This window comes from Doryrhamphus excisus, linkage group LG6 (genome assembly GCF_037039965.1).
Source record: "Doryrhamphus excisus strain RoL-2023G ecotype Guam linkage group LG6, RoL_Dexc_Guam_v1.1, whole genome shotgun sequence".
NCBI lineage: Eukaryota > Metazoa > Chordata > Actinopteri > Syngnathiformes > Syngnathidae > Doryrhamphus > Doryrhamphus excisus.
Genome location: NC_136362.1, coordinates 6,883,692 through 6,892,182, shown reverse-complemented (window position 1 = coordinate 6,892,182; position 8,491 = coordinate 6,883,692). Strand labels below are relative to the sequence as shown.

Genomic DNA, 8,491 nt, shown 5'->3' with positions numbered 1-8,491 from the left:
TGCTGTGATGTTTTGAAGGCCCGACTGCAGAAACGCTAGTCAAAGATCCTCTATACAGCAGGATCGCCTCCTGCTGTTTTCAAGCACCTACTGCAAGAAAAACACTTGTCAAAGATCCTACATATAACAAGAGTGCTCAGCTGTCTCTGAAACAGTTATCAAAGATCCTCTCCTGAACAGAGATGCAGTGTTGCTTACCGGGTGGGCGGGGAGGGGCTCCATCCATCAGTACCGACACGGCCGTTCATCGTGTTAGCAGCGTGGGAGGGGGGCGTCGTAAAGATGGCCGACAACTAATCTTCCACAAACAGGATGCAGACGCCGTTGTGGAAGCGGCGTTGTGCTTTACTGGTAATGAAAACACAAATACTCTTGGATGATGCGTTCAGGGGCACGTCGCTCCCGCCGCTGCGCCGGCAGACATTTATGTGATGCTAATGGCGTTCCGAGACGGAGTTAGTTGGAAACCTGTTACTGGGGGCTCTGTCTACTTGCTGGAGTCGCAAAGTTGACAAATAGCGTTGCAAAGAATAACAGGAGTGGCGAGAGAGTCCGGTGATCAAGACAAAAGGACTTTATTGCATCAAAGAGGCTTTTTATTTGTCTTTTTATCCGCCTTATTTATTGTTGTTGTGTCCTCGCTCGGTGATAAAGTCCTTGTTGCTGCACACAAGTCAACCCCCCCTCAGCCGTCACAACATTAGGGACCCCTGCGTAAATCACTGGACTACTGCTTTACATGCATTAGCTCAAGTCGCATTCATTCATTCAAACACTAGGGGGCGTTTCAGATGGATTAGCTGTGTGGGTAGAGGAAGACAATGCTACATGCTAATAGCTAAGTGTCTGTTCCAGACTTGGAGGTGGTGATTCTCATCCCAGAGAACCGATCCAGGGACAGCTGAAGATCACGGTCCGATCCTGCAGTCCAGATCCCCCTCAAGGACCTGAACAGAATCAGTGACCCTAGCAGGGTCCAACCCTCACTGGGAACCAGTCCGACTTATTGCCGGCAGTGAGGACCAAACTCTGACACCGGATTCAGCAAACCTCCTGAATTAGGTTGTCCGGTACCCCATAATGCCGGACTACTCCCCACCGGCGTCCTCAAGGAACACGGTTCAAGTTCTTCTCTAGGTCCACAAACCTTTGGGTGGCTCTGGCATCTGGTCAGGATGCCTCCCGGGTGCTGATCAGGGCCCGTCCGACTGGTAGGAGGCCTCAGGGAAGACCCAGGACACGTTGGAGAGACTATGTCTGGGATAGCTTTGGAGAAGTATCCGGGGGAGGGGGGAAGTCTGGCCTTCTCTGCCTCCGCCGCACAACCTCGGATAAGTGGAACCAAACGTCCATTTGGAAGAATGTTATTCCTGAGTGGAGACGAACTCCGGAAGCGAAGAGGAGTCGTGAGGAGGCGAGGATGTGCCCCATTAGGAAGCACGTTGAAGGTTCTGGTGTTGACCAGCATGATGAGCTGAGGCCGATGTGAGGTGAGATGACTGGCAAATAGGAAGTAGTGCGATTGGGAATTGGGTGGGGTGGGGCGTGGGGGGGTCACAGCAGGCCACCGCCACTGAGACGGCGGGAGAAGCGTTCCGGAGTTTTCTGTTTTCTTCTCCCTCATCTGCAGCAAAGTCAACATGTCTGCTTTGTTGAGGCTCATAAAAGTCGGTGTGAGATGGCGGTCACCGTGCGACGGCGATTAAGAGGAGGGGTCGCTTTGGTTTCCTGGCTGAGAGAGGACGCTGAGAGCGGGAAGCACTCATTGGGAGAAAAATGGCCGACGCGGCATCACGCCAGCTGGATGAAATGTTCTCCAGCCGACTGATGAAGTCTAATTTGTTGGCAGCCCTGCAGCCTCTGGTCCACAGCGGAGGGAGTCTTCCAGGCCAACCGTGGCCTATCTGTGTCTTCCAGCCTCGCTCCAATCAGGGATCAAATGCTCCCAGAGGGGATTGGGATGGGGGGGGGGTCCTTCCTGAAAACATTCCATACTTACATGCCGACGCTGTTATTGTTGCCGCTGACTCCTCTTTGTTAAAGACTCATCTTCAGTCTCCAGGCGGACTCACACACGGCCTTGTGTACCCTGCTGGACTCGGGTTCCATTTCCCGTCCATCTCCTGGCCCCTGCTGGTCTGGGAATGGTGCCGGAGACCAGGAAGTCTGGGCTTCTTTACTGAGTCCGTCAAACCCCCATTGTCACTTCCTGTCTGCCTCCCACTCAGTTCCCTTAATACTGTCAGACATTTACATTTAAGTTTTATTTATGTCTTATTTTACCTTTTATCTACAATATTGGGTAATAGGAGTGTAAAGGTGCTGCACGGTGGTTGAGTGGTTAACGCTCACACCTAGGAGACCCGAGTTCAATCCCACCATCGGCCATCTGTGTGTGGAGTTTGCGTGTGTTTTTTCTCCGGGTAGTCCGTTTTTCTCCCACATTCCAAAAACATGCTAGGTTAATTAGCGACTCCAAATTGTCCATAGGTATGAATGTGAGTGTGAATGGTTGTTTGTCTATACCAGGGGTTAGCAACCTGCGGCTCCAGAGCCGCATGTGGCTCTTCAGCCTCTTTATTGTGGCTCCCTTTGCGATGCTTGAATATTTTTAACACCCGAGTGGGGAAAATGCACGTCTTTTGTAATGAGTTTTAAAAAATCCAACTTTGTCTGAGACCATGAATGCATCCTGAGTGAGTTCTGACTGCTATCCAGTTCAGTACATGAAGAAAAACAAGTAATACTTACCTACAAATCTAAAAAATAAATTTGAGATAATTTAAAAACAGCGGCATGGGAACTTGTTTTTACGTTTACAGTAGTTTACACATACATTTATGTAAGTTTATCTCCAAAACTAGCAAGAGTACTCCAACTCGTCTTTTCTTATCTGAACTACTTTGATACCCCCAAATTCCCTCCAATGTTGTTTTAAACATACTATATGTTTTGCGGCTCCAGGCTATTTTTCTTCAGTGGGCATTGGGTAAAATGGCTCTTTTCATAGTAAAGGTTGCCGACCCCTGGTCTATACAGTATGTGCCCTGTGATTGGCTGGCCACCAGTCCAGGGTGTCGCCCCAAGACCCCACAACCCTCGTGAGGATAAGCGGTAGAAAATGAATGAAAAAGGAGTGTAAAGGTGACTATAGGGGTGTTATTTAATGTCTAGAGGGCTCTAATCATTTTAACAACTGTATTTTGAAGGTTGAAAACAGGTTTTTCAATGTCTTATTGTGTCCTATTATGTCTCGGGTGTTATTTAATGTAGAGAAAACAATATTTAGAATGTCGCAAACAGCTTTCCTTTGTTAACCTATGAAAATATTCCATGTATTCCTACTTGCCGGACATGAACAAGCAACTGTGATACACAAGTGCTTACTGTGTTTACGTCACTCTTCTGGGCTCCGTGCTAGCACGGAGACAAGTGGTTGAAATGAGAGCTGAAGTAGTTATAAGTTGTAAGAAAAGACAAAACAACACCAGCAACCGATGCAGATTGACCGCTAACCTTTCTGAGCTCCACGCCATCGCCGATAGCTCCTTCTTTTTCTTCTCCGCACATTGAGAGCACTCCCCCCCTCTCCGGTTTCGAGTGGCACTTTTCCTTCCAAGAGAGCCCATCATTAGTCGCCGCGTGGTCAAGAACAATGGATAACTAGTTTCCATGGCGACAGCCGCTATCACCTCTCATCATCGAGGCTAAAACGTCGGACACGGCTGAGACCTTCAAAAGAGCAGGAAAGACCTTTTTATTTATGCTGATCTCCAGGGAACGCCACTCTCATCCCTTCCGTGTGTGAAGATGCCCACAGCGATCCAACATGTGAAGCCACCTGAAGAAAATATAGCGTCAAATCTTAATCTCATGAATATTACATTCTCTTATTACGTATGCCGAAGGCCCGTGAAAATGAGCTTTGACCTCCTCCCTGGTAAAAGGAGTTAAATAATCAACACACTGTTGCTGCTGATATGCTCCAGGAGGCCCCGAGGCTGTCTGCCGTGTTCGACGCCAACCCGGGCCCGCTGAGCCCGGAGACCATCACTCACAGTGTCCGCTCCGCCACGTTGCCATGCCAACAAGGTGCCGCAGTGAGTTTTGATGTGTCGGGAGATGCTTTGTGAGGCGGCATCAGTGTCCCCCGGCCGATGAATACACGGGATGGAGCCATACTGTGGGCTGAGGACACATCACTGAGTCAAAGGTGCCGATGTGTTTCTCAGCGCCTTTTAATGTCCGTGGATGAATAGCTGAGGCAGGTGAAATATATGTGATTTATTTTACATTCATTGGAGTATGAAAGGCTGAAACTCAGACTCATTATGGCATTTTCAGCCTTTTCATGTAGCGGGCTTTCAAACTGCCGTCAGCCTTCGTCGCTTTGATATGAAGCTTGCCCTCACTAATATCATCATATAACTGGTTTTCATTCAAATACTCACTCTCCCGTTCTCCTGCGAGCACACTAGTTTAGCTCCACCGAGTAAACGACTTTTAAGGTGTAAATACTGCACAAAAACATAAAGCGGTACTTTCTGCATTGGTTCGCTCTCCCTTTGATTTGATTCAGTGCAAGTTTATCCAATCAGAATGCGCCGCCGTGTGTTGTCAGGTAAAGACGAGCTTTTTTTTACTGAGTTTATAGCGAATTTTTAGCCAATCGGGGGCTTAGTTCTGAGTCCAAGTTTGCGCGCTGGTGATGACGTCATCGTTGTGCTGCTTTTCGATTGGATGGTCAGCGCTAGCTAGCAACAGCCGTAGCTTGGCTAGCAGTGTTTGTAACTTTTATAGATTTACTCGGGCGAACTGGAACTAAACTCTTCTACAGCTTCATTGGAACGATAGCGGATTCATCTACAACCAAACAACAGTAATGTATATTAATTATGTGTTGTGTAAATGTGTATAAGTTGTGTTTTTTTTAAATCTTAATACTGTTTTGTGCCACAGATGTGTTTGTTTCCAGTGTTTTTAGATCCCATCAATTAGATTCTTTAATTCCCAAGATAATTGATCATGTAAAGCAACATTTAGATACTTTCATTCAAGTCAAAACTACTGATTGATTGATGATTCTATGTCCTGCCCTAAAAAGACTAAATAACATGGGGGACATTTTGGAATGTAGTAACGATTTGCATCATAACGACTTGATGGTAAGGTGACTCAAAATGTAATGTAGGAGGCCGCCGACATGTTAAACACAAGACCTGCCACAATTAATCAATGATTAATCAATTATGCCAATTAATGAATTGATTTAAAAGCGAATAAAGCGTTCTAATATTACGAGAATAAAGTCCAAGTATATGTATATGTATATATATATATATATTTTTTTTTTTTTTACAGGGGCAGTGCATATTAACTCATCCCAAATCCCAAAGACATATTGATATGCCTTTTGCTCAAGAAGCAAAAGGAGGTGATGACGCAAGTGCACAACGGAAGAGATCATGTTCAGTGCGGTTTTAAGTCATAAAAACCACAAACGGCCACAAGGTGGCAGAAGTGCATTGATAAAAGCCGTCCATCCATCTTTCGCATGGAGGAGTGTAGCGTGCATATACTTGCATATGCGTATGCATATGAAAATAGTTCATGGTGTTATATTTGTAAATAAATAGTTATTTTGACATTTTTGTGTTATGGTGTGGCGTAGTTGTTAGGTAAAATATATATATATATGGCTACATTTGTGTAAGAAGTGATATTTTCCTGTTGATTTCTAAAGAACAGACAAAGCTAGAAGCAAACTGAAGGGGATGTCTTTTGAAAAATGTCTGATAGTGAAATAATATTTCTGTCAATATGCCGGAATTAGCCAAAAGGCTTTCTTTCATCTGGAGTCCCTAGTGGTCGTCGTATTTACTAAAAGTCCAGATAATCTAGTAACGGGAACACATGAGAGGAAAAGCAACCATGTCAGTTTGCAGTCGGTGTTGGCAGGACTGATTATCAATGAGCCGTACTTGGCTGTGGGGGTGAGGTTCTACTCTGTGGAGAAATCTCTTTGTCCAAATAGACTTTTCCGAAAGGGAATCATGGCGTCTCCCCTCTCAGCGCCTCTGGTTTGTGCTACAAACAGCTGTTCACATGTTGACAAAGTGCTGAAGAGGAGGAGACGATAAACCGTGAGTAAATAAATAAAGCAGTGATACAATCATTTGACCATGTTTTCCCAGCCCAGTAGTCGGTATTTATGCATTGTTGGACCATGGTGAGAAATGTGTTGCTATGAAATTCTGACTGTATTATAAATACAGCTCTAAAATGCGTTGTTTTGAAATATCTTCATTGAAATAAAGTCCCCCTTCAGTACCGGCCATTTGAAGTGATCTTTGAAGGCAAAAAAAACATAAATATGTCTTAGGGAGCAAGTGGTCGGGTTGAAAAAAGTGGATAAATATCGTCGGTCTTGATGCAGGATTTTCGTGAAATAAAGTTGCATTCTATCATTTGGACACCCAGAAAAAAAAACCCAAAGCTCATTTTCACTTTTTGTGATTGTCAAGGACCTTTTCAAATTTGAAGTTGACGAGGCTGACGTGCGGACTTGTTTTTTCAGCGCAGGTGGACATGATTTGCACACAAAGGTTACATTATTACTGTCAGGCTCGATGGGAGACAATAAATATAATCCCAGGTAATGGACATAAACAGTGGCGCAGATTCTCACATCAGTTCAACAAGTTCACATGCATCTTTATTTGCCAATATGTTGTGTTCAGTTCAACGTTCTCAGAACAATGAGAACGCGTTCAAGCACAACACTGAGTCAGCAACGCTGTCTTCTCTGTGAGCATGCACCATTTTGCAGTCTTTTCTTTATATTTGCAGAACAAACGCACCAGTAAGCATTGACTGAGCACCTCCATCTGTACTTTTTCTTTCCCGCTTGAGAAAACTGTCGGTGTTAGTTAACGTGCTCACCGTGTTCATTTTGTTGAAAACCAAACTATTCCCACAAAGAGATGCAGAGTGAAGCCTCTTGTCACCCAGCCTGTGTCACAGAGAGACAAGCACACATACAACAACAACAATAGTTGATAATAAACAAACACATACATACATGCATATCAATTTATCCAGGGTGTCATAATTATCAACCTGTTTTTTTCATCCTTTGATTAAACGAGTTATCAATTATCGTGGCAGGCCGAGTGGTGAACCATCCCAGGAGTGGCCGGCCAACCAAAATGACCCTATGAGTGCAGCGACAACCTATCCGAGAGGTCACAAAAGACCCCACAACAACATCCAAAGAACCGCAGGCGTCACCTGCCCCAGTTAAGGTCAGTGTTCATGACGCCGCCATAAGAACGACACAGGACAAAAACGGCCTTCATGGCAGAGATCCATGACCAAAACCACTGCTGAACAAAAACAACATCAAGGCTGGTCTCAATTTTGCCTGAAAACATCTTATCTTAATGATGATTGAAGCCGACATTGCGTTGGCGGATAATCTCGAGATGGCGCCAACATTTGAACATGATGTCAACGGTGACGGTGAAAAGGTCGCCGCTTTGAACTCACTACTGAGCGCCTCCGACTACTTCAGTGAATCCATTGACGGGCTAACGAGGGCCACGCTGGCTTTTTATTTGTCACGGCACAGCAGTGATGACAGCACGAGTACTCTTCAGAACCGAAAAAAAAAAAAAAAAAAAAGTCTTCAACGACTTTGAGGAGTCCCGTAAACGCCGCTGATGTCCTCCAGGACAAATGGTCACCAACTCCGCGGTGGCCGCTCTCCATTTGGAAGGCGGAATTATGGACATTTTTCTGTTTAATGACGTGCACGTCGAGCGCGATGCAACTCAAATGGCGTTTTAACGGCGGTGCTGTCACTTTGCAGGAGCCAGCACGGCACAATTGGCCACCTGGGAAAATTAGGAGGAGGCAAGGACGCAACGGGGAGGCGAGGATGGACAGACAGACAGATTGGGGAGGGAGGCGTGGAGGCATTATTATCGGTGCGGAGAAGAAAGAAAGACACGCTTTGACTCGAGACACGTGCACGCTGACGGTGCACGCTGACGGTGCACTCGGCAGCGCCAATCAGGTGAGCGTGCTCAGGACAACAAGCGGCAGAAAAGCAGCCTGTGAGAGGCTTTAGTCTCGGGCATGGCTTTTTCCATGCGAACATCCAAACATCACACGGGTCGACACGCGCCACCGTCATGATGACAAAGGTCCCTGGAGGCACGGTGGCGTGCTGCCATCCCAGCGTCACCTGTCCGAGCAGAATGTTAATGACGGATGGACGCAAGGAAAAACACAGAAGACGGCAGACAAATTGATTATATACATTTCCCTGCCCGGGAATGATTAAGGTCAGCGCGTCGCCGTGGAGACAGGGCCGCGGGCCATACCAACAACAGACCTGTAATTGGACGCCAGGTTTAGCTGTCCACATGATGAGATTCAAAGTTTCGCCGTCACGCTCCAGCAATAATCCAGCACCAGTCAGAATGAG

The 8,491-nt window shown here is 46.1% G+C and overlaps 1 long non-coding RNA gene across 1 annotated transcript; it reads left to right on the top strand.

The window, feature by feature from the left end:
* Window positions 1–5,781: 5,781 nt before the first annotated feature.
* On the top strand, window positions 5,782–8,012 carry LOC144898558 (uncharacterized). The gene is made up of 3 exons (XR_013627447.1): window positions 5,782–6,143; window positions 7,168–7,304; window positions 7,871–8,012. It is a non-coding gene; the product is annotated as an uncharacterized LOC144898558 (long non-coding RNA).
* The last annotated feature ends 479 nt before the right edge of the window (window positions 8,013–8,491 follow it).